This window comes from Podarcis liolepis (assembly GCF_965112155.1).
Source record: "Podarcis liolepis genome assembly, chromosome: 1".
NCBI lineage: Eukaryota > Metazoa > Chordata > Lepidosauria > Squamata > Lacertidae > Podarcis > Podarcis liolepis.
The window spans coordinates 67408529-67434476 of record NC_139554.1 but is presented as its reverse complement, the minus strand read 5'-3'; the positions used below and the strand labels follow the sequence as shown (position 1 = coordinate 67434476).

At 41.3% G+C, this 25948-nt stretch overlaps 1 protein-coding gene across 2 annotated transcripts in view; it reads left to right on the top strand.

Annotated features, from left to right (window-relative positions):
- Positions 1-25948, top strand: part of PARVA (parvin alpha) — a 72278-nt gene that overhangs the window by 528 nt on the left and 45802 nt on the right. The window lies entirely within an intron of this gene.

Sequence of the window (25948 nt, the reverse complement as noted above, 5' to 3'; positions counted from 1 at the left end):
GAGGAAAAAGTCAAAGGCTCCACGCGCTTGCCCTCAGCCAGAAGCGCCCGAACCGGGCTAGGGAGGGACGGGGGTGGCCGGGCTGGGTGCGCCGCCTCGGGGAAAGCGTCATGCTTGAAAAATGTAGCCTGGAGCAGCCGCTGCCGGGCTGGGCTCCTTCAGCTGTTTATCTAGCCTTGTTTCAGTCAGGAAGTTGTCCTCCCACAGTTGAGAAATCTCCCCCCGCCTCCCCAGCCAGTTTTCGGCCTCTCCGCCTCCCTCGACGGGCTCCTAGCTGGGGCTTCGCAGACCCCGCAGGGTCAACAGCGCGGGCTGGCGAGGTTCCCAGTCAGAGCCTTGTTTTCGCACGCCTTGGAGCTCTGAGGCCTTATTGTAAGCGCTCTGTGCGCTGCGCTGCCTGCTGGGAAGGAGTTTCTTCCCAGAGTGGGAATTCAAGGCTTTAAGTATCTTTACAAGTTGCCTAAAGTGAAGAGGGGGAGGGAGGCGCTCCTGGCAACAGCGGGGCACACACCGCTCTCGCTGGGAGCGCAGGGAGGCTGCTAGAGCTGGAGGAAGTGTAGTATGAATTAGGCACACTTTCTGGTACACACATGCAGTGCTTTGTTGTCAAGCTCTGAGATACAAGTAGTTCTCTGGACAGGTGCTCACACCTGAAGGAGGCACATCTTAAGCTCGTTCATTTATTTATAGGCAAGGTTCACCCAAGGGGAGCTGTCAGCCCTCTTAATACCCCCCCCCAAAAAAAACTACACACAGAGGCTGCACACAACTCCATACAGTATGCAGGGCATGCTTCAATTTCAAGATCCACTGCCTTGGCTTCTACCTTGGGACCGGAGGCACAGTGTCCCTCCTGATGCAGTTTCTGATCTCCTATGGCTGTGGGATGCTATATTTTTGGTGCCTCCATCTACCCCTGCACCACTTCCTGCTGCACAAGTTCCCCGTGTAAGCTCTGCAGTAGTGTTAATTGAATGCTGTCACATGGAAACCTGACCTGTGCATAATTAGGCACACCTGAGTCCCTTGAACTCAATGAAATGGGCAGGAGAACATTTCCACTAGGCACCAAAAAAAAAATTTTTTGGGGGGGGTCCTTCTTGTTGTTGCTCCTATTATTTATTACATTTGTACACTAGCCTTCACCCATCGATCTCAGGGCACTTCACAGCATAAAAATACAAGATGAAAACACAAAATTCATAACAAAAACGAGAGGGGGGGGGGAAACAACAACCCCCAAACACATTTAGAAGGATATAGGATGTTAGTCAGCTAAAAGCCAGGTTGAAGAGAAACATTTCTGCCTGGTGCCTAAATGTGCATAATGAAGAAGCCAGCAGAATCTCGCTGGAGAGAGCATTCCACAAAAGGAGAGCTACCACAGAAAAGACATGTTCTTGTGTTGCCACCCCCTGGAACTCTTGTGGAGGAGGAACACGAAGAAGGGCCACAGGTGATGAACTCAGGTTCCAGGTAGGTTCATATGGAGAGAGGTGGACCTTCAGGTATTGTGGTCCTGAGCTGCTTAAAGTTCTATAAGTCAAAACCAGCACTTTGAATTTGGCCCAGAAACTAATTGGCAAGCAGTACAAGTTGGGCCAGGATTGGTGTAAGATGCTTAAACCATCTTGCCTCGGTGAGCAATTGCTCACCAAATTCTTTACCATCTGATGCTTCCAAACAGTCTTCAGAGGAAGCCCTACATATAACTTGTTGCGATAATCTAACCCAGAAATTACCAGAGCATAGAAAACAGTAGTTAACCTATCCCTGTCCAGAGAGGGGTACACCTGGGCCAGCAGGTGAAGCTGATGGAAGGCACTTTGCGCCACTGAGGCCACCTGAGCCTTAAGCGACAGCAAAGGAGTGCCCCCAAGCTACATACCTGCTCCTTCAGAGAGAGTGTAACCCCATCAAAAGCAGGCAACCTCCTATCCACTCAGTTTAGAATTCAGTCATCAAATTCTCTGGTTTGAGAAAAATACAAAACTTGCTTGTAACATACTTTGTTGGACTTAAATCAGTTGTGATTTAATTATAGGAGGCATCATCAAGTTTGTATGCCGCTTTTTCCAAATTATTGTAATCTACCAGCAAATGCACTTCTTAACAGGTTTGATATTTAGATGCTTTTTAGATAATTATGATAGCGCTAACTTTGTAAATACCTGAATGTGTATAATTGAATTGTGGTTGTTATTTGTTTCTTTTATTTCAAACTGCTTTAAGAAAGCTATGGGTGCCTTAGAAACTTTTCAAAAACCCGTTAATGGGAAGATTAGTATTAGCAGCAGAAAAATAGGTTGCTCGCCCAAGCAATCTCCCTCTACAATATGCAGCTGCAGGGGAGTGTTTTGCATGTACTAGGATTCAGTCTTGGTTTATATGTGGCAAAATGAACTGATTGTATTTTAAACGTGTATTTTGGAGTGAGTATTGTTAAATAGTTGATACAGATGAATGGTGTGGGGTTTTATAATTGTTGCATGATTTATTGTAAACTGTTGTAATGTTGCTAGAGGTAACTGACTGGGGGTTGGCCCTACACTAAGCAAGTGAAGTAACCCATTTTGGAATGTTTAGGGGAAATGAGGTGTTAAGAGCCGGACTGAACAATTGGAGTTAAACAATTAAAGAGGGTTATGAAGAAAAGCAAGGAAAAGAGATATTGGTGGCAAGAGGCTTAGAAGGGAGTATTGAAGTTTTAAGGAAATGTCCTAGCTAAAACAGGTAACTGTGGCTTAACACACCTGGCTAGTGCTCTGAATAAACTTGTGTGCACATCCTAGAACATGCCCCAGAAGCCTGTGCAATTGAATTAATTGAATTACTTAAAAATGGCAGTTAGATCACATGCATCACATCAATCAATACAGATCTTACCTGTAATTAGTTTTCATTGTTATTCAATAAGTGTTTTCCTGTTTGCTTTAACACATATATATTGGCCTTCATGCAGAAATGTATCCAACACAAATAATATTTTTCAGCTCTCGAAAATGGCTCAGCTTGAAGTTTGTAAGTTGCACTAATGCACTAGCTTTGTCTGCCATGTTGTGTGACACGTTTTCCCTCCTCCCAATCCAACTGCTTCTGGAGAGACCTTGCTTGCACTGTGTGACAATGAGTCACAGTGTACAACGGATAGGGTTTCACATAAAAGGTGGCTTCAGTGGCTGCGAAGACATTCAGGTTCAATATTTAGCACCCAATATTATTTGTCAGCAAAATAAGTTGATGGCTTTTGTTTTATTTGTTTTTCCAAAAGTGCTGTCTGTATTGTATAGCCTCAAAGTTGCCCTGTGCTATCAACCAGTCATCTGTCAAAAAACAATGGCAGCAGACTAAGCACAGTATCAGATCCCCTGAGTATGTATGTGTAATATGCATGTAAATATAGGCCAAACTCCACTGGTCATCTCTGGGTAATTTTGTAATAAAGGTATTAGTGAACTTAGGTAATGGAGATACTATGTGAGTAGACTAATGCGTATGAAAAGGCATAGTAACTCATTCACGACATTAGATTAACACAGGTTCCATTCATGCAACAAGAGGGCATGAAATTATAAAGCCCATGATATTAGCAGTGATGGTTTCTGGCAGCTAGAAATACAGTAGTCTAAAAACCTCTTTTTGGTGCTAGAACCATTAGCAGAGAAGTCTTTGAGGTAATGGTAAGAGTGAATAAACACCCTCCTTTCCCCCTTTTCTTGGCGTATTTCATTATCTTATATTATGGGTTTCCAGGGTGAGTAAAGCTGCATTGATTGTGCTCCTTCAGTTTTCCTGGGCTTGACTGGCGGACATCAAAAATCCGCACCTTGTAATAACCTGCCTTAGAGAATCTTAACAATTGGACCCTGACATTCTAATAAATCTGTGATACATTCACCAAGGGAGAGCAAAGTTCAAAATTGCTTAAATTGGTGTAGGAGCAGATGGAAAACAGACAGTTTGGGCCCATGAATTTGATGGAGGGCAATTATGGTACAGTGTATGGTCTGAGTCAGCTTCCCAATTGATATGACTTCAATTGAAGTAATTTGCCCACTCTTCTCTTTGGCTTATTTGGTTTTGATGGTGCAAGAAAAACTAATCTTGCTCCAGCTTTGTAACATTCTTTTTCTCTATCTTTGGCCTTGTTGTTGTCTTGCTGCTGCAGTTGAAAAAGCTTGCATTTTGACCTATCCAAGACGTAAACCTGGGGTTGCTTGATAGGATCTGGTCTGTAGGTTATGAAAAATACCGAATATTCAGAAGGCAGAATAACTTGGGTCTCTTATTTTCTTAACATTGCAACAATGGGTGGCACTTTTTTTGAAGGGGGAGGGTGGAATTAGTAGCTTATGCTTGCTTACTGTTTGCTCTGGCAACTTATATAAGGGTAATAGTACTTGAAGCACTTGCAGAAACCAGACTATTTCAGGTAATGGACCTTTGAATTATTTAAACAGTATTCAATATAAATGACAGAAGTAGAATTTGACTTGCATTGTGTATTTGGCAGAAATGAGGCTTACATTTTCACATCTGCTACTTTTTTGTCATTTGGAGGCAGTCATGAGGAATGTTTTCTTTCCTCCTCTCATATACCTCTCTCTCTCTCTCTCTCTCTCTCTCTTTAAATGGCCTGATTTTTTATTTTTTTAAAATACTGGGTTGTATCCAAGGTAGCACTAAATTAAAGTCACATACTGTAGCAGTATACTTGTTGCACCGGTGCAAGGAAAAACCCACCTACATTAGCAAAGATTGTTGTACAACAGATTGTGCAACAACAATCATCTGTTGTGGAAAAATATCCACTAGGGCAACTGTTGATTGGATTCCTTTTGTTGCGCAACCTTTAGATTCTGGCATCCACTTGCGTGTGGGCTCTTGCCCTAGCAGACAGAGAACATTGGATACAGCCCATAGTATCTGATGATGGGGGAGTGTTGCTGCCTTAGCAACCCTAACTGGCCCTAGTGAGGGAGAGGGTAGTGTTAAATCTGTGTTCCTATCACTAGACTCTACAAATTTCTAATTTCCCATTCCAAGGAAGTGTCAAACCCTTTTGTTCTGAATGTGATGATGTCTGGAGAGAGTGGACTAAAGGTGGATTCCCACATTCGCCTTTCGGTCTGGTCATTGTAAAATGATATTCTATGAACATCTATACATATGGTGCTTACTGCAATCTGTCAGAAGGTCTGATTCCATATGACTCTCCACTAAATAGGGACACAGGTGGCGCTGTGGGTTAAACCACAGAGCCTAGGACTTGCTGATCAGAAGGTCGGCGGTTCGAATCCCCGCCATGGGGTGAGCTCCCGTTGCTCGGTCCCTGCTCCTGCCAATTTAGCAGTTCGAAAGCACGTCAAAGTGCAAGTAGATAAATAGGTACCACTCCGGCGGGAAGGTGAATGGCATTTCCATGCGCTGCTCTGGTTCGCCAGAAGTGGCTTAGTCATGCTGGCCACATGACCCAGAAGCTGTATGCCGGCTCCCTTGGCCAATAAAGCGAGATGAGCGCCGCAACCCCAGAGTCGGTCACTGTCAGCATCGCCCTTGAGCCAGTGCCACTAACTGGACTCATTCACTTCAGCCCCAACTGGGATAGGCGAGCTGGGTAGCACTTCCAGAGACCACCTTTTGCACAGGAACAGGTCAAAGTGCTGTGGACTCACAGCTTAGAGTTGTGAGCACTGGATTCACTCCCACAAGAAGACAGTCGTCGCACAGCAGAGTACAGCAGAGTCTAGCAGAGTATATAAACAACTCGGAGAGCAGCTCTGTAGAATATCTTCTTTATTCTATAACTACAACTATAATACAACTATATACAGAGCTAAATAGGTCTAAGCATAAATGAATGCTGAACCGCACGGAGTGTCTGCAGCTGCTCTTAGCAGCAACCTTATCTATACACACAATCTCTCTCTAACACTCTCTCTCTCCGACACACTGACTGACTCTTTGATGTGGTGCTGGAGCAGAATAAGTAGAGAGCAGAACATGCCTCCTCCTCTCTGGAGAATCAGCAGACTCCTCAGGAGATTCTTGGATATGGGAGGGGTGAAATCTCCTCCTCACGACTGGACCTAATGGTCAGGGGTCCCTTTACCTTTACCTACCTCCACTGATATTAAACACAGCTGTCTAATGGTTGTAGGAAAATGCCCGTGAAATCCCACCTTTCTTCCAAGTGCCCTAAATAGCATCCTAAGAAACTTCTCTCTTTGTCCTTGCCTTTCCTGCCAACACTGGCTATTGAATTATAGTTGCAAGTCACAGGTATAGGTTTCATTTGAAAGGCGGACAAATTGAATTTGACAGATGCAGATAGAGCTGTCTCATGATTAAGATGCTGGTGAGATGCATGAGCTGCCTTTTCAGACAGAATGTGATCTTTAAAAATAGCTGTATGTGTAATTCTGCTGTCTTTTGATTTTCATTCTTTGGCATTGGCTGATCCATTTTTGAATGAGGACCTGTTTAATCCCTCTTGAGGTTTCACTAAGACTTATTTGTGGGAAACAGTTGCTTGAGCCATTCTGTTCATATTTTCCATAAATCTGCATAAGAGGCTTTAGGATTAGCGTAAGTAAATTCCTTGGAATGGAGCTTACTAAATTAGTCATGAATTAAATGGGCAAGCTGCCTTGTGTGAAAAAGTATGGGGTTGTGGGTTTTTTTGGTAAATGTAGAAATGATTTTGTCTTCTTTCACGGTCATTGATTTAAAACCAGAATATAATGGCACAGAACATACTCAAGAAGTTGGAAATATCTTATGCAGAAAAATTAAGATGCTGAGTACGCAAATGGATAGAAATTGCTTCATTATAAATTAAATCTTTTTAAAATGCCATGCTAAAGCTCATTATAGGAATGGCTGAGAAAATTAGGGTGTAAACTTGTGATCATTGGGAGGGCCATATAATATTGCAGATGTCCCTCTCTGAGGTTTGCTGCTGACTTCCTTGATGATGGTGGAGATTTCTGACACCTCCACATCTCAGTACTGTACCCTGGAGATAAGACAAGGAAAGGGCTCGATAATAGATCATGGAAGACCTTGGGATCAGCACAACCCAGAGTTCTCCTGTATTCTGCCAATGCAGGAGCCTTTCTTTTTAAAGATCTGACCAAAGATTAACAGGACACGGGGTGAGGGTGGATGAAATCCCTGTCACCCTACCTTTCACCCACCCAAGCTGGCATTAAAATAGATGCATCTGATTGGTTGGGGAGGTTCTTCATGGTCCTGACCTAATGCTGTGGAAGTTGCAAAGCATTTCTGAGGTACTCCTCAGAGTAAGTAGAGCTTATTTAAAGGGAAATAAAATCAAAATTTGGGACTTGAGAAGTCCCCTTCCCTTCCTAAGCCTCCCCTACTGGAATTTATTATTTTAGAACTTTTTTTTACCTCTGGAGAAAGGGGTGGGACAATAGGGATGAATGTGATTGGCTGTGCTGTCCAAAGATGCTTGGGCATCACAGGAGATGGACAGAAACAAGCGCAGAGTGTATCTACATATGCAATGCTGCATTGAATATGAATGTAAGGAACAGAGAAGGGACTGGGCTCTACTTTTGTGGGGTTCGGACCAGCCTCTACTGCTAAGGGGTTCTTCCCTATTCAAAGCAGGAATAGTCTGATATCAGTCCCGTTACAGGGAGTAGTGTGTGTGTATTGCTATATCTATGGTGTGGGTGAGGGGATATGTATAATGATTGCAAGTAGGTCTACTCAGAAGTAATACCCACTTAGTTCAATGGGACTTGTTCCGAGATAAGTGTGCATAGGATTGAAGCCTTAGAGAAGAAGCGAGCGAAAAATAGATGAAGACCAGAATTGTTGATCGAATAGCGCAGGAAGGCTTTTTGAAGTGTTTGCTATCTGGGCTTTGCATCAGTCAGAAAAATATCTGGAGAAGGCCCTGTCTCCCATTGCCACCTGATTTGCCTTATAAGGTATGGGTAATTTGCACAAAGTAAGGCTATACAATGCGCTTCATGGCAGAACTGGATTTTAAGTCTCCCCTATCTTATTCAGACATTCTCTCCGCTACATTGGGTCTCTGTTGGCAAATGGGATAGAAAGAAAATGTTTGGGGGGCTATTAACTTTTGTGGACTTACTTTTTAAGGTCAAATCAAAGCCTCTTAGCCTATTCAAGAAATAATTACTGTATAGCATTAGTTAGACTAATTAGCCCCTTTTGTTAATTCATCTCTGTTAGATATATTCAGGTCAACAAATTAAAATAGCATTCTCCTAAGGATTTGTTTTATAGGCTATCTGAAGGTCTGGGAGTAATCTCCCTGATTATGAAAGGGAAATTATATAGCTCCTTAAATATGTGAAAATGATATATCTGCTTACAAATACATTCTGTTATGTTGCTAAAGTGCCAGAAAGTAAAAATAATTGGAAGAAGGTAATCCACTAAGAGACCAGTCCTTGCATACTGCTGGACCATTTGGAGTGGCTGTGTTGAAGAGTTCGTTGCTGTAGCCCTTCAACAGGTGCTCTCTGTTAAGTCTGATTAAATATCTGATTCAATGTCTGAGGATAGTCCATTGTGATGGTCCCTCCATCTTAACTTCCTCCCAACCTGTATTAGAAATTTTCAGAAGAGCTTTTATGTTGTATACTGCCTTGTTGTGTTTTTTATGAAAATGTGGTCCATAAATATTTTAATTATTAAATAAAACAAAACAAATTTACCAGAAATAATTAAGCTATTGTAAGAATAATATGCACTTTTAGTAAATAATAATATTCTGTTCCTTTTGATGTTTGTTTTGAATTCTTTAATGCATATTTTTAATTGTAAGTTGCTTGGAGAAATTTAATTAGCAAGCAACTAATATGTAATAAATAAAAAGAAAAGAACACGGAAAGCAACAACAAGATCCTGATGGTTTTTTTTTAAACTATTCATCTATTAAGATTTTGTCAAACAGTGTGCATGCGAATGTTTACTCAGAAGTAGATTCCCATTATGGATTACAGCCATAGTTTCTTGTGTATAGATTTAGGTAAAACTCGTCACTTATGAAAAACATTAAAACCTAAAGGCAATGCTGTTTAGGCTAACCCTTAAATTTTACAAATAAATAAAACTGCCAGGCTCCTTGTGTGTTGAAGGAAAGGGGAATTTGCTTCAGAGATTGTGGCCAAGACCACCTCAGCACCATAACCAGGCCTGAAGCCAGACTGAATTGGATCCAGATAATAGGTAGCTTCCAGAAATTCCTGAGCTGAGTCACCACCACACACTTGAGCGCCATGCTTAAAGAATGTTGCTGGGACACGTTGCCCATAGGGTGATGACACACTATTCTCTCAGACTGCTGAATCAATGGCTGTGATTGCTACTTGACTGAATGTGAGGAAATTACTAGTCAAATTGAGATTTAATCCAGATAAGACAGGGGTGTTCCTGATAAGTAGAGCTGCCAGTGGATATAATGATTCTGCCCATTTGAATAGCATTGCGCTGCAGTCTGGGCTCTGCTTTGTTGTTGGCTGTTCATATCACGGCTGTGACAGGAGCCCTTCTGCCCAGGTTAAGTGCATATATCAGCTGTGTTCATTTCTAGATAGTGTGAATCTGGCTACTAGTGGTACATGCTTTACATACCTTACTGAATTCCTGAATAATGTGGTACCTAGGATTGCTTTCGAAAAATGTTTTGAAACTTCAGTTGGTTTGGAATGCAGCAGCTAACAGTCTGACTGGAGCTGGTTTTCTAGAGCATTTGACTCTTCTTTTTCAAGAGCTTTACTGATTTCTGGTCTATTTTGGGGCATGTTTTAAAGCGCGGTTACTTTTAAAGCTCTAATTTAAAAGAGGACACCTGAAGGGTCATATATTCCACCATTAAAATCAACAGGGGAGGCTTTCTTGCATGTCCAAATTGCAGTTGGTTGAGACCAATGAGATGACCATTTCTGGGGTTGCCCCATGGCTCCTGAACTGCCTGCTTTAGATGCCTGCTCCATGATTGGTTTTTAAAGACCCTTTGTTTCAACTTGGCACATCAAAGTAGTTGTTTGTCGCTGACTCCCTGAATACGACCTTTTTGGATTGAAGCTTTGATCTGCTTTTTAATGATAATAGTTGTTTTAAATTTTGTTCTAAGCCACCTTGCCGTTCATTAGACAGAAAGGTGAGGTGATGTATTTTCATAAATAAGAAAGAAAGAAAGAAAGAAAGAAAGATGACTGTGGCCTCTTGCTAGCATAAAACTAACTGAGTTTGATCTAGCTCAGCTGAATTGCTTTGCAGCTGTGACATCCATTCCCCAACATGCATCTTGCTCACTTGAAATTCACAAGCTTTACAAGCACCCACACCAGGTCTAATTTCTAGCACCCAAGCAGGCTTTGGAGAGCCTCCTGTCTGAAACGCTAAAGAGTCATTGTCCGTTGGAGCAGACAGTACTGTGATGGATGGACTAATGCAGCGGTTCTCAACCTGTGGGTCCCCAGATGTTGTTGGACTACAACTCCCATCATCCTTGAGCTCTGGCCTTGCTAGCTAGGGATGGTGGGAGTTGTAGTCCAACAACATCTGGGGACCCACAGGTTGAGAACTGCTGGACTAATGGGTCTGACCTGGTATGAGGCAGGTTTCTATGTTCCTTTGTAACAGAGGTAGCAGCAGTGTTGTGGAACTCCAGCTTCCCTTATTATCCTTGTACATTAGTCATGGTAGCTGGCGCTGATGAGAGTTGTAGTCCACGATTCAACTGAAGAGCACCATCTCCTGTATGCAGCCCCCCCCCATTTACAGATTTTTAGAATTTATTTCAACACATTTACATTATCTTAGAGTTTTCACTGAGATCTTGGTTTGTTATTTCAGTGATTATCAGTACTAAAAATAGGATTATGCTAATACAGATAAGCAAAATAGAGGCTGCTCACTGCATTTCCTAGGGACAGAGGGAAGTGGGCACTTGTTGTTTTCCATGTCATGGTCCATGCGGTTCCTTAAGCTTTCCCAAACAGTCTTTCATCATGTTCCAAACTGGCAAGAGAACCACACTTTGGATACACATGGTATATATAATAATGTGGATTCTATTTTGTCTGAATCAACTCCCTTTAGACATTTGAATTCCTAAAAACTTTAAACAGTTTCTTGTGACATTAGGCTACTATTCTGTATCCAGTTCAGTTGAAATCAGTGGGGCTCATAAATGTGCTCAGGTTTCATTATTACTGTGCATTTGAAAATGTCAAATATGTCTAATTATGTCCAGTAATTTTTTTAAAAAACCCAGAGACTTAGTGGATACTTGACATTAAAAAACACAAAGTGCTTTTCTGTAGTTTGTTTAGAATATGTGCCCTTAGGAAGTACTGCTATTGCCAGAAAGATAGACAAGCCTAACACTAGGAAAACGAATGAGCACCTAAAAGGCGATTCATGTTTGTCAAGTGTTAAAAGAGTTAATGTCAAGCTATCTTGGATATTAATGTATATATATCTGCGTTGTGGCTAATTCGGCTGTAGGCTTGGTTAGTAGTAGATGAAATTAAGGCAATATTGAGAATGGATTGCTTCAGCTGGGCAGAAAACTGATGAGTGTTGAAAAGGTACAATGAGATTTCAGAGGTAGAGACTGTTTTAATTCTCTCAATTGTATTGGGTGCCCAAAAGCTGAGGAAATTTTTTATTGAGGTTAATATGGTAAATTATATAGATTTAATTGGTGATTAAATTAAAAAATATATTTGGATGCTTTTAAATTATTAGTTATACAATTTGTATTTTAATAAATATTTTGTTGTATTCTTTTTTAACCTTTTGTATATTAGTAGTAATTTGGTATAAAGGTAAAGGTACCCCTGCCCGTACGGGCCAGTCGTGTCCGACTCTGGGGTTGCGCGCCCATCTTGCTTAAGAGGCCGGGGGCCAGCGCTGTCCGAAGACACTTCCGGGTCATATGGCCAGCATGACGAAGCTGCTCTGGCGAGCCAGCACCAGCGCAGCACATGGAAACGCCGTTTACCTTCCCACTATAAAGCGGTACCTATTTATCTACTTGCACTTAAGGGTGCTTTCGAACTGCTAGGTGGGCAGGAGCTGGGACCGAACGACGGGAGCTCACCCAGGCCCCGGGGATTCGAACCGCCAACCATGCGATCGGCAAGTCCTAGGCGCTGAGGTTTTACCCACAGCGCCACCCGCATCCCTAGTTGGTATATTTTAATGCAAATACATATTTTGGTTGACACAATACACAACATTGTATTAGTGTATATATAGTGTATTAGTGTATATATTATTATTATTATTTCTGTGGTTGTTATGACTAGGGTGGTCAATACAACAACTATAAATAAACATTTAATTCCACCCCCACCCCCACCATCCCCTCTTGTTAGCTACTTTGGAAGAAACTAAACCAAGCATCTGAGCAAAGGATTAAAAAGCCTGTTGTGGACATAAAGCATTCATTTATAGCTAGGAAGTATTACAATACTGAGAGTATCTTTGATTTTAATATTTTTCTCTAATCAGTTCAAGATTTTCATAAAGCATAATGGTTTATCTAAACCCAAGATGGTTCTGAAGCAGCCAGTAGGATTAGTGGAATATTGGCATAAAAAGCTCTAATGCTGGAAATGGATAAATGCTAAATAATTCAGATTATTCATAATGAGAATAATATTGCAAGAATTGTAATAGCTGCTAGGCAAAAGTACAATTTGAGCTGCAGTATAATTGGAAATATTTTTTAGAATCGTCAAATTCAAAAGGTAAATATCTTTTTTATGCAAATACATGGGCATGAAGCCTAGGAAGAGATCAGAGAACGGTCTTGCATCCTATTCTACAGGGTATATTGCCCAGCAGCCTTTGAGGCCTTAGCAATGACAGCCAATAATAGAGAGCATTTTTTTCTCATATCTCTTGGGCCAAACTGGAGACCAAGGGCTACAGCCCATAAGAAATTGGTCAGATCTCTCCTGGCAGCTGGATTGTAACATGAACAGTAACCGAGGCAGGCTGATGGATTCAGGAGTCCTCCTAGTCTCCAATGAGTCCTTTCCTGAGTGTTCTTCTCTTTGCATGCCTGCAATCTTTATTGAAGTTTTTCCTGAAACCTACTTCTGTTGTGTGCCTGTGTTCAGCTGCCTTCCACCTTATCACTCCATGACCAGAAAATAAATAAGCATTAAAGCTGCTGCACATTCTGTTGGCCAAAAAAAGGAGAAAGAGGATTTGTCCTGAATTTCTACACCATCTCCCCCAGTCATCTTGTACACTGGGCAGGAATCAAAATGGGAACTAGAGAAATCCCACAGGGAGCTCCGAGAGAGAATGTAGGACTGTCACTGTATTTTTAAAAATTTTCTTCTAGGATGAGCGGACCCCAATTTCAAGTAGGTTCTTCTAGTAAAATCTAGTGCACAGAAGGGTTGCCAGACTCACTTTCTTTTCTGGGTCATCAACCTTAGAGTGTGATTGGAATATATTGAACGAGTTAGGCATTGATAGATCTTAATGCCTATTCCCCATTTCTATATGGATGCTCTACCAATTACCCGGCTGAAGGCATTAAAATAGTCACCGGCCAAAATACTCAACCAGTTCAGGTTCAGTAACAGTAACATAAAAGCAACATTAGAGACCATATCCAGAAGCTTAGGAGCCTGGTGGTATGGCAGACAATAAAAAGTCAATGACAAAGGGGAGCAGTGCAGTTGGGCAAGCACTACTTGCACTCATAGTTCTTATTCTAAAAACCTTAAGATAATTTTCACAATAATTCACTTCCACCGAGCAGTGTTGCCATAAAGGGGTTTTGTTGTTAAAATTTTTGTTAAAAATGAAGGTTGCTTCCCAGCCACAGTTAGACAATGTTCTTGACTGGCATGCTACCAGATTTAAGTTCTTATAGATCAGGCATAGGCAAACTCAGCCCTCCAGATGTTTTGGGACTACAGCTCCCATCATCCCTAGCTAACAGGACCAGTGGTCAGGGATGATGGGAACTGTAGTCTCAAAACATCTGGAGGGCTGAGTTTGCCTATGCCTGTTATAGATCCATTCTGATGCTACAAGGTCATATTTTATTTTAATCTACCTCCAAGAGTGTTTGCAATTTTTGAAAAGTTTTTATTGCACAGAGCGTTTCATGCCATGGGTGCAATCTTATGGATGTTTACTCAGAAGTAAGCCCCACTGAGTTCATACAAACGGGTGCACTGTGTGTCTTCATTTTCAAAAATGTTAATTTTTTTTATTACCACTGATGTTTAATAGGTTATTGTATTTTAGTGTTCTGTTGGAAGCCGCCCAGAGTGGCTGGGGAAACCCAGCCAGATGGGCGGGGTATAAATAATAAATTATTATTATTATTATTATTATTATTATTATTAATCGCTTTAATACTGTTGTAAATCAAATGTGTTATTGAATGGAACCAGTTTTCACATAATCATTTCCCACCTTTAACAATTTTTCTAAGTCTTTGTAAATACATAAATTACCTTTTAAAACTCCAGTCTTGAAACTACTGTTCGGTTTGCTGAGTGCCAGTAACAATTTGTTTAAACTTGTTTGCTGACATATCTTGTTCTGAGATGGATTTTCTAGTTCAAGATTTATAAGCTGTAGGTGCTCTGCAGAGCACAAGGTGGCTCCAGTAACCAGAGCACAAGGAGCGTCTTGGTGGATTGGAGTAGTAGGGGGAACAGATTTCATAGGAACAGATTTCATAGGAAATGATTAGATACGTGTGTCGTCATGGAAAGAGTAGGGTTGTTGTTGTTGTTTTTACAATGTTCATTTGGTTTCTTTGGAAATGTAATACATATGATGACTTAAATGGGAACAAGATTTTTTTCCTTTCAGTTTTACATATTTCTGTAGTTTGCTATATAACTGCTTATCTGCACTTTGCACTTGAGTTTTTAGGCTGCATTGTTTTTAGCTGGTTGGTATTTTAAATTTAATTGTTAGCATCTTTGACAATCCAGTGTGTTTGGGGGAAGGTAGGTTCCTTGCCTCCATTTGTTGGTTCCTTGCCTCCATTTGTTGGTTCCTTGCCTCCATTTGTTGTTGTTGTTAAACAAAATAAGCCAAAAATAAAGAACATATAAGTTCTGTTACAGCAGGTTGAAAGCAGCACTAAGGCTGGACATTATCATGGAAATTGTTGTTTCAAAACATTATTTTAAAAAATACCCATTTCCCCACAAACGTGTTAGGCTGATTTGTGTTACTATGGTCCAAATTTTCTCAATCCATTTGGATATAGTAGGAGAAATGCTCCTCACCCCCAATTTTTAGCTATTATATTAGCAAATTAAAAAATTGTCCAGTAGCACCTTAGAGACCAACTAAGTTTGTTCTGAGTATAAGCTTTCGTGCACATGCACACTTCTTCAGATACCAAAACCCCCCAATTTTTAATTTTTTCCCAACTGCGTCAGACCAACACGGCCACTTACCTGATATTAGTAGCAGTTATCAAGTTGAACATTATTTCTTGATCGTTTTCCGAACTAACATCTTTTAGATAACCAAGCAGAAATACTTTAAGTCCCAAGGGCATATGATATCCTCATATATGAGAGATATTAGCCTGAACAGATTTCCAGAATATTTCAATGACTTCATTTGAGGCTTCTAAGTCTCTTACCACCTCCATTCTTACTCATATGTAGCCCATGCAACTCCACATGAGTTAAAGGTTCTTACAAGTAACTTGGTAGGGAGACTTAAGTTAATAAGGATGCAAAGGCCTATGGATGCTTAGTAAGATTCCCCACTATGTTTACTAGAACTTTTCTCAGATAAGTGTTTGTATTCTAAGGCTCAGTACTAAGTCAAGCGTTCCTGAGAGTAAATCCCACAGAATTCAGTGGGGCTTATAGTGAATATACATTGATATAGTTACACTGTCAATATGAATTTACAATAAGCATCTGTTTTACAATTGAGGCATATTCAAGAATTAGTTCAAGGGAAGAGTTGGGGCTGTTACCAATCCAACTCATGATCTAAAAAGAACAGATGTTGTAAACTAAGACTGCTGTTACATGACAGGCAAATGAAGGCGGGAAAGATTCTTCCGTCTAACTTACTGTGTGCCTTTCGATTCTCAAGGTGTAACCTTGAGCAAAGTATGCACCAAAAAGCAAAGTATGGGCATATGGAGCCTAAGACCATATAACACTGTTCCTGAAAGACCTACATTGGCTCCCAGTATGTTTCCGAGCATAATTCAAAGTGTTGGTGCTGACCTTTAAGTCCTAAACGGCCTCGGCCCAGTATACATGAAGGAGCATCTCCACCCCCATCATTCTGCCCGGACACTGAGGTCCAGCGCTGAGGGCCTTCTAGCAGTTCCCTTGCTGCAAGAAGCAAAGTTACAGGAAACCAGGCAAAGGGCCTTCTCGTTAATGGCACCCACCCTGTGGAATGCCCTCCCATCAGATGTCAAGGAAATAAACAACTATCTGATTTTTAGAAGACATCTGAAGGCAGCCCTGTATTGGGAAGTTTTTAATGTTTGATGTTTTCTCATGTTTTTAATATTCTGTTGGGAATGGCTGGGGAAACCCAGCCAGATGGGCAGGGTATAAGTAATTAACAACAACAACAACAACAACAACAACAACAACAACAACAATTATTACTAAGTTGTAAGCATGACCAGAAAGCAGTCAGTAGAACCTCTGCTTATATGGTACATAGGTGAAGGCAGGAGTCTTAATTTACAGTGTCATGCTGGAAAGGGCCTTAAATCTTTTATTTAATCAGGTGGCTAATTCACAGTGGCACTCTAGCTATAGAATATCCTCCCCAGAATCACTCCACGCACCTTATTTATAGGCTTCATGTGCCACATGAAGACGTTTTTATTTTCCCAGGTTTTAAAAATCTGTGTTAATATAAAAACTGAATGTCACCCCACCGATAATATACTGCACGTTTTTGTTATGTGTGAATTTGTTTTTAAGTCTCCACTTGTAATGTTTATACTGCAATTGTTTTTAATGTCCTTTTCAGTATTTTACTATTTTATCTTTATCAGCTGCCCAGAAAACTGGGCAGCCACCATAAATCCTGTAAATAAATAAGTAAAGCTAAAGGTAATTTGATCCTAGAAAAGGAAATGTAAGTCAAATAATTGTATTAGCTTAATTAAGCATGTGCTTGCTTGAACTTGAACAGTACCAGACTCTTCTCTGCTTTGGCTTTTGGGATGCTAAAAAACTCTTGCCTCAGGAGGAAGGTGTTGAGAACACACAATTCTGACAACTGCTGTTCTAGACATAGCAATTGCATCACAACTCATGGCTGGCAATATTACCCACACCAGCCTTCTCCAATGTGGTGTCCTCCAGATGTTTTGGATTACAACTCCCTTTGGACCAAAATACTGTATATTAATGGATATCAATGTGATTTTAAAATTTGTGTTTCTGTTAACCAATATATTTTCAAAAGTTTGTTCTTTACGAACACATTAATACAACTAAAGCACAACCAAAATTGAATTAAAAATAAGAGAATATATCTTTTCCTTTATATAATAGGTATTTATTTTCTCAAAAATCAGTTAATGAGGAGATATAACAAATATGAAGGAAACTTGCTTTCAGTATCTTCCCTTAAGTATGACCTGACTTATTATCTATTTGAAAATCAGGGATGCACCACTTCGTTCTTGCAGTTTTAAACATTTGCTTGACCAAATGGAAAAACAAATGGCAGTTTCCTAACAACTGTTCTATCTAACAACTGTCCTAACCCTGCTTTCTGTCTTTCAATTGTTCAGTATTGAACACAGAACGCTGCATTGATCTGGATTGAAATGCTACACAAATGGGAAGATGATCTTAAAAAAAGAAAAGAAAAAGAACAGTGGAGAGTCTTCTAAAGGGTTTATAGATTTTGTTAACTCAATTAGTTTTAAGTTTGTAAAAATGAAAACAAACATAACAAGCTGGTTAACACAGTTCTTCGAACCGCCTTTTAGAGGAAATTTCCTTCCAAAATTGTTTAAAAGGAAATTTACTGGTTTTTTCATACTTTTCCCTGTAGACTGTCGACAGTACTTCTTATGGGCCTTTGTTCATCAGAATCTCAAACCACTCAAGAGCGCCATCTTAGTACTATTGTTTCCGTTTTAAAATGGAAGAATATGTGGAAGCTTCCTGCAGCCGATCAGGAGCTGTGTTTTGGTTTTCAAACATTTTGGAAGTCGAATGGACTTCCGGGACGGATTCCGTTCGACTTCCAAGGTATGACTGTACTTTCAAGTAACGTGTGTCTAATGGCCCATTGCACCAGTGCATAGCTGATGCAGAATGCAGTTTCCCCAGCTCTTTTGAACACAAGGGAAATCTGATCCCACAGAAGCCAACCAGATGCCTGTGGGAAGCACGCAAGCAAGACCTCTTGCAGTTTCCAGCAACTGGTATTCAGAAGCATGCTGCCTCTGACAGCGTATGTAGTACCCATTGATAGCCTATCCTCTGTGAATTTGTCATGTCTCTTAAGCAGAGCAGCTAGAAAGGATCATATAACTCCAGGCCTTAAAAAACTGTCTGCCTATGCGCTACTGGGCCCAGTTAAAGGTACTAGTGGCACATGGTGTACAAAGTCCTAAACGTTTCAAGACCCAAGTACTTAAAAGAGCAGCTTTCCCACAAACCTGTGCTTTGAGAACAGGGATGTTCTGTGCATGATTCTACCAATGGGCATGTGCAGTGACTTGAGAAAGGGCCTCCCTGGTAGTAGCACCAGGACTGTGGTATTTCTTCTCTGGGGAGATGTGATTGTCACCTCTGGTATTTAGTTTCATATATCAATTAGTGGATATCTGTGTTGTTTCTCAGGGGTTTTGTGTCATGATTTTTGCCCTGGGTCTTGTTACTGTTGGATACCGTTACTATGTTGCTGCTTTTATAAAAAGGTTTTAATTATTGTGTACATTTGCTGTATTTGTTCTCATGTTCATCATCCTGAGTTCTGTCACGAGGAAGGGTGGTAAATAAAAAACCCCGATAAGTGATTTGGATTATCATAGAGCAAAATTGCATTGCCACGTTTATAACTTTGTAAGATTCTTGCATTTCATTATAAATATAAAAGCCTAGTAATGTCTACTGTATGGTATTAAATGTTTAATAATGGGACTATATTGGGTAGTTATTATAGGAAGATACAGAGAGAGAGAGAGAGAGAGAGAGAGAACTTTACTTGATATGTAATGTTGTGTGATTTGAAAAGATTCTGGCAAGTTCTTACATCTGTCTTCTCAGTATTTATTAGCATTTGTGGTTGAGAAATGAAAACATGAAAATATGTCTTCAAAAACATTTTTATGTTTTCATGAATAATGAAGAAAATACAATTAATCAAATATGGGCTGGTATTTTTCTAAATCTGGAAGTACAGCATGAGAAATCTGGGTTGAAGAGGGTTCTTAATATTAACTTTATTTTAATTAGCTGGCTTCCATCTGGACTGTCTAAGCTTTGAATGAAGCCTTATGGAGGATAATACGTAATCTGCCATTTTGTCAAAGGAATTAATACTGCAGATTAAAGATCAATGTTCTTTTCAGAATTTAGGTGCATAACATCTGAAGGCAAGGCACAGCAAGGGCACTGGCAAATTGACTAACCCCTAGATGACTGGAATGCAGGCTAAACTTCAGCTTTCCTCTCAGTCTTTTGCTTAAATAATAAATCCAAAGCATTTAAATTAATCTGATGGTGTAGATGAATGTTGTGTTACTGAGACTGGGAAAAACATGAGGAAGTGTCCTCCCTTCACAGTTCATTTTTAAGGTTCTGGGCTTAGACAGGCATACAAGTAAGCGTCATTGAACACAGTAGATCTTACTTTTGAACAAACATGCATAGGATTGCAATGTTAGTGTGACAAATTCTGATTTTTACTGGCCACATTAGGCAGAATAATTACTTAATTTAGGAAAGGCCAGCGAGGAGCAGCAGCATTGTGGTCACAGCCTCCAGGTTGTGATGAAACTATTGCAGTAGTAGTAGTAGTAATAGTAGTAGTAGTAATACTTTTTTGTGAACCAGGATGGTATGAGGTTGAGGCAATAAGGTAAAAAGGTAAAGGACCCCTGGATGGTTAAGTCCAGTCAAAGGCGACTATGGGATTGCGGCGCTCATCTCGCTTTCAGGCCGAGGGAGCCAGCGTTTGTCCACAGACATCTTTCCGTGTCATGTGGCCAGCATGACTAAACTGTTTTGGGCACAATTGAACACCATGACTGAAACCAGAGCACATGGAAGCGCTGTTCACCTTACCACCGCAGCGGTATCTATCTACTTGCACTGGCATGCTTTTGACCTGCTAGGTTGGCAGGAGCTGGGACAGAGCAACAGGAGCTCACCCCATCACAGGGATTCAGACCGCCAACCTTGCGATCGGCAAGCCCGAAAGGCTCAGTGGTTTAGACCACAGCGCCACCTGCAACAGTTGGGGCAATGCAGGTGTACTGGCAGGTACACTCTCTTTGGTGTGTCCACACCACCTTAAACTTGCTGCTGCCCCACCCCATTTCCCCTCACCCCATGAGCTCATTCTCAGTGAAGATGAGAAGAATCCTGTTGCATCAGACCAAAGGCCCACCTATTCCAGTATCTATGGTGACCAATATATGTCTGGAAATCCCACAAGTAGGAAATGAATGCAGTAGCCCTGTCCCCCTATTGCACTCCAGCAACCGATATTGTGGCATATCACCAATGAATCTTGACATTCCAAATAGCCACAAGTTCTAGTAAAGGTAAAAGTAAAAGGACCCCTGACCATTAGGTCCAGTTGTGGCCAACTCTGGGGTTGCGATGCTCATCTCGCTTTATTGGCCGAGGGAGCCGGCATACAGCTTCCAGGTCATGTGGACAGCATGACTAAGCCGCTTCTGGCAAACCAGAGCAGCACACAGAAACGCCATATACCTTCCCGCTGGAGCGGTACCTATTTATCTACTTGAACTTTGACGTGCTTTCGAACTGCTAGGTTGGCAGGAGCAGGAACCGAGCAACAGGAGCTCACCCCGTCGCAGGGATTCGAACCGCCGACCTCTGATCGGCAAGTCCTAGGCTCTGTGGTTTAACCCACAGCGCCACCCGCGTCCCTCTATAGCCAATAATAAATAGGTCCAGTTCATTAAGACAAATCTTGGCTCACCAAGAAAGGAGCAAAATGTGCAGGTTCTTGGATCTAGGCTTGTGGCTGCAGCACCCCTGTTCTGGTCCTGCTGCCACTGCTGCGCTACTTGAAGATGCTTTGGCTTAGAATCTCCTTAAACCTGGGATTGTAGTTTGTCTCAGTCCAGACATTATGACCCTATAACCAAGGATGAAGGCAAACGGGGCTATCGACTAATTCTCCATGAATTTGGCTAATGGAATTGAACACATCTTCTGGGCAGGCAGCCCTATAAATTAATTATGAATTGCCTGATGAAATGTTTCCTTTCATCTTACTTGAGTTTCCTTTCGGTTGTCTTAAGTTTTAGTATTCTCAGAGAAGGAGGAAAAACCCGTGTCTGTATCTGTGTCCCACACAGCACATACAATTTTATAAATCTAACATATCACCCATTAGTTGCCCTTTTTCCCAGTCTGAAAAGCCCAATATATACTTCCTTTTACAACAAAAAAACCTCGTTATATTTGTTGACCTTCTCTGTACATTTTTTAGCATTTGAGATGGGTGACCAGAACTTTGCACACTGTAAAAGTGGGGTTTGTATGTTATAGCCCTAGCAGTTTTGTTTTTGACATTTCCCCTATATATTTGAAAATGTGCTTCCATGTATAATATTGTGAGAGAACTGAAAACTGTAGCCCTACTGGGTGATTTCTATATAATATGTGATGACCCTGTACAGTGGTGCCTCGCAAGACGAAAAGAATCCGTTCTGTGATTCTCTTCGTCTAGCGGTTTTTTTCGTCTTGCGAAGCAAGCCCATTGAAGGATTAGCGGATTAGCGCTATTAGCAGCTTTTAGCGGCTTTTAGCGGCTTTTAGCGGCTTATCTACTGATCGGATCAGCTGATAAGCGGCTTAGCGGCTAAGAAAAAGGGGGGAGGGGAAAAAAAGCAGCAGGAACTCGCAAGACATTGTCGTCTTGCAAAGCAAGCCCATAGGAAATTCGTTTTGCGAAGCACCTCCAAAACGGAAAACTCTTTCGTCTAGCGAGTTTTCCGTCTTGCGAGGCATTCGTCTTGCAGGGCACCACTGTACTTTTGTAATGGGTTTCATAGAATCATAGAATCATAGAATCATAGAGTTGGAAAAGACCACAAGGGCCATCGAGTCCAACCCCCTGCCAAGCAGGAAACACCATCAGAGCACTCCTGACATATGGTTGTCAAGCCTCTGCTTAAAGACCTCCAAAGTAGGAGACTCCACCACACTCCTGGGCAGCAAATTCCACTTTCGAACAGCTCTTACTGTCAGGAAGTTCTTCCTAATGTTTAGGTGGAATCTTCTTTCTTGTAGTTTGGATCCATTGCTCCGTGTCCGCTTCTCTGGAGCAGCAGAAAACAACCTTTCTCCCTCCTCTATGTGACATCCTTTTATATATTTGAACATGGCTATCATATCACCCCTTAGCCTCCTCTTCTCCAGGCTAAACATGCCCAGCTCCCTTAGCCGTTCCTCATAAGGCATCGTTTCCAGGCCTTTGACCATTTTGGTTGCCCTCCTCTGGACACGTTCCAGTTTGTCAGTGTCCTTCTTGAATTGTGGTGCCCAGAACTGGACACAGTACTCCAGGTGTGGTCTGACCAGAGCAGAATACAGTGGCACTATTACTTCCCTTGATCTAGATGCTAGATGCTATACTCCTATTGATGCAGCCCAGAATTGCATTGGCTTTTTTAGCTGCCGCGTCACACTGTTGGCTCATGTCAAGTTTGTGGTCAACCAAGACTCCTAGATCCTTTTCACATGTACTGCTCTCAAGCCAGGTGTCACCCATCTTGTATTTGTGCCTCTCATTTTTTTTGCCCAAGTGCAATACTTTACATTTCTCCCTGTTAAAATTCATCTTGTTTGTTTTTGCCCAGTTCTCTAATCTGTTTCTAGGTACATTTGTTCAGATATTGACCTAGTTAGTCCAGAACTAGTGCTAGTCTATAATCCAAGATCCTCAAAACTGCCACGTGCAAATTGGTTATCTTGGTATGAGAAGCTACAGAACTGTAGAGCAGTCACAGTAGCTTGATGCTGTAAAAAAGAAAAAGGAAGAATGGGCACACAATCTGGCAGCTAGTTCTGGCAGAACAGTTTACGCTTCAAAACAGATTTGTGAGAGGGATATGGTTACGCACGACAATATATTTGAAACTTGGCTTCTGTTCTTCACTTGTGTCAGTAAGGGAAGTTTGCAGACTGCACCTTCAGCAGCATATGCCTCTTTCTGAAGTGGCATCCTTCAGAAGTATCGCTTATAACATAACATGGCTAATTTTTATTTACATATCCAAGAAACTGCAGACCAGTAGGCAGGTCTGTAGTGCAGTGGTAGAACATCTGCCTTGGTCCCAAATTCAATTCTTTGCATCTCGGATGGACCCAGTTTGAAACCCTGGAAACTGGCAGTCAGTTTTAATAGTACTGAACTAGATGAAGTGGCTTACTCAGTATAAGGCAGTTTCTTATGTTCCTCTTGTTTGTGTTTTTATTGCTTGTCTTTGTAGCCTAAAATTTACATACACACACACAATGTAGCCTTGTTCTGAGCTACCTTTGCAACTGCTGCTGAATGGTTAAGCTATTTTTAAGGCTTCATCTTTCTTGACATATTGTGAAGAGCAAAACATTCACTAGAAAGAGGATATTGTTTTTTGAGTGGTACAGCTGATATTAAAAAAGAGATGCATCTGCTGTTGAGGTCTCAACAGCACTTTGGAAAACTAATATAAGACATACTTGAACGTGCACATGTAAAACCTGTCATGCTTATGAGTGCTGAGTAGAATGCAGCTTTTTTATTTTTTGTATGTGTTTTCTGTGGAAGAATATCCATCAAAAACCTTTGCTTTGGTATGAAACATGGACTGGGGTTTAGATTCCTGTTAACTTTATCTATGTTGCAAAATTCATGTGGCTTTTGTGTTTCGATACAACATTTTTGCAGACATTCTTGTCAAAACATTGCAGTGAAACCTGTCCTGGGCTGCATTTTATAACTTGATCTTTCAGATAAGGGGAATTACTGCAGTCATCCTCACAAAGCCAATACTTTCCCATATATGGCTCGGAGTTCCTTTTGAGACATAGAAGCCAATCCTGACTGGCTAATAGGTGATAGTTCCAAAAATAAAGTAAAATTGTTGTTGTTGTTGTTGTTGTTGTTGTTTTCTGTTTTCAAGTTTGGAGGTGTGAAAAGAATTTATTTGTGTGGAATAGAAAGAATTTCTGAAAAAGTACTTTGTGAAAATTTCTGCCTTTTTAAACATCTTGTTTGGTACCCTTATTGCTCTTACCTGTGGCTGCTTCACTGTCCTTTTCACTCTGATTGGTGATTCCCTGTCATTTGTTGTTGTTGTTGTTTAGTCATTTAGTCGTGTCCGACTCTTCGTGACCCCATGGACCAGAGCACACCCGGCACTTCTGTCTTCCACTGCCTCCCGCAGTTTGGTCAGACTCATGTTTGTAGCTTCGAGAACACTGTCCAACCATCTCGTTCTCTGTCGTCCCCTTCTCCTTGTGCCCTCCATCTTTCCCAACATCAGGGTCTTTTCCAGGGAGTCTTCTCTTCCCATGAGGTGGCCAAAGTATTGGAGCCTCAGCTTCACGCTCTGTCCTTCCAGTGAACACTCAGGGCTGATTTCCTTAAGGATGGATACATTTGATCTTCTTGCAGTCCATGGGACTCTCAAGAGTCTCCTCCAGCACGATAGTTCAAAAGCATCAATTCTTCGGCGATCAGCCTTCTTTATGGTCCAGCTCTCACTTCCATACATCACTACTGGGAAAACCATGGCTTTAACTATACGGACTTTTGTTGGTAAGGTGATGTCTTTACTTTTTAAGATGCTGTCTAGGTTTGCCATCGCCTTTCTCCCAAGGAGCAGGCGTCTTTTAATTTTGTGACTGCTGTCACCATCTGCAGTGATCATGGAGCCCAAGAAAGTAAAATCTCTCACTGCTTCCATTTCTTCCCCATCTATTTGCCAGGAGGTGATGGGACCAGTGGCCATGATCTTCATTTTTTTGATGTTGAGCTTCAAACCATATTTTGCGCTCTCCTCTTTCACCCTCATTAAAAGGTTCTTTAATTCCTCCTCACTTTCTGCCATCAATGTTGTGTCATCTGCATATCTGAGATTGTTTATATTTCTTCCGGCAATCTTAATTCCGGCTTGGGATTCATCCAGCCCAGCCTTTCGCATGATGAATTCTGCATATAAGGTAAATAAGCAGGGGGACAGTATACAGCCTTGCCGTAATCCTTTCCCAATTTTGAACCAATCAGTTGTTTCATATCCAGTTCTAACTGTAGCTTCTTGTCCCACATAGAGATTTCTCAGGAGACAGATGAGGTGATCAGGCACTCCCATTTCTTTAAGAACTTGCCATAGTTTGCTGTGGTTGACACAGTCAAAGGCTTTTGCATACTCAATGAAGCAGAAGTAGATGTCTTTCTGGAACTCTCTAGCTTTCTCCATAATCCAGCGCATGTTTGCAATTTGGTCTCTGGTTCCTCTGCCTCTTCTAAATCCAGCTTGCACTTCTGGGAGTTCTCGGTCCACATACTGCTTAAGCCTGCCTTGTAGAATTTTAAGCATAACCTTGCTAGCATGTGAAATGAGTGCAATTGTGCGGTAGTTGGAGCATTCTTTGGCACTTCCCTTCTTTGGGATTGGGATGTAGACTGATCTTCTCCAATCCTCTGGCCACTGCTGAGTTTTCCAAATTTG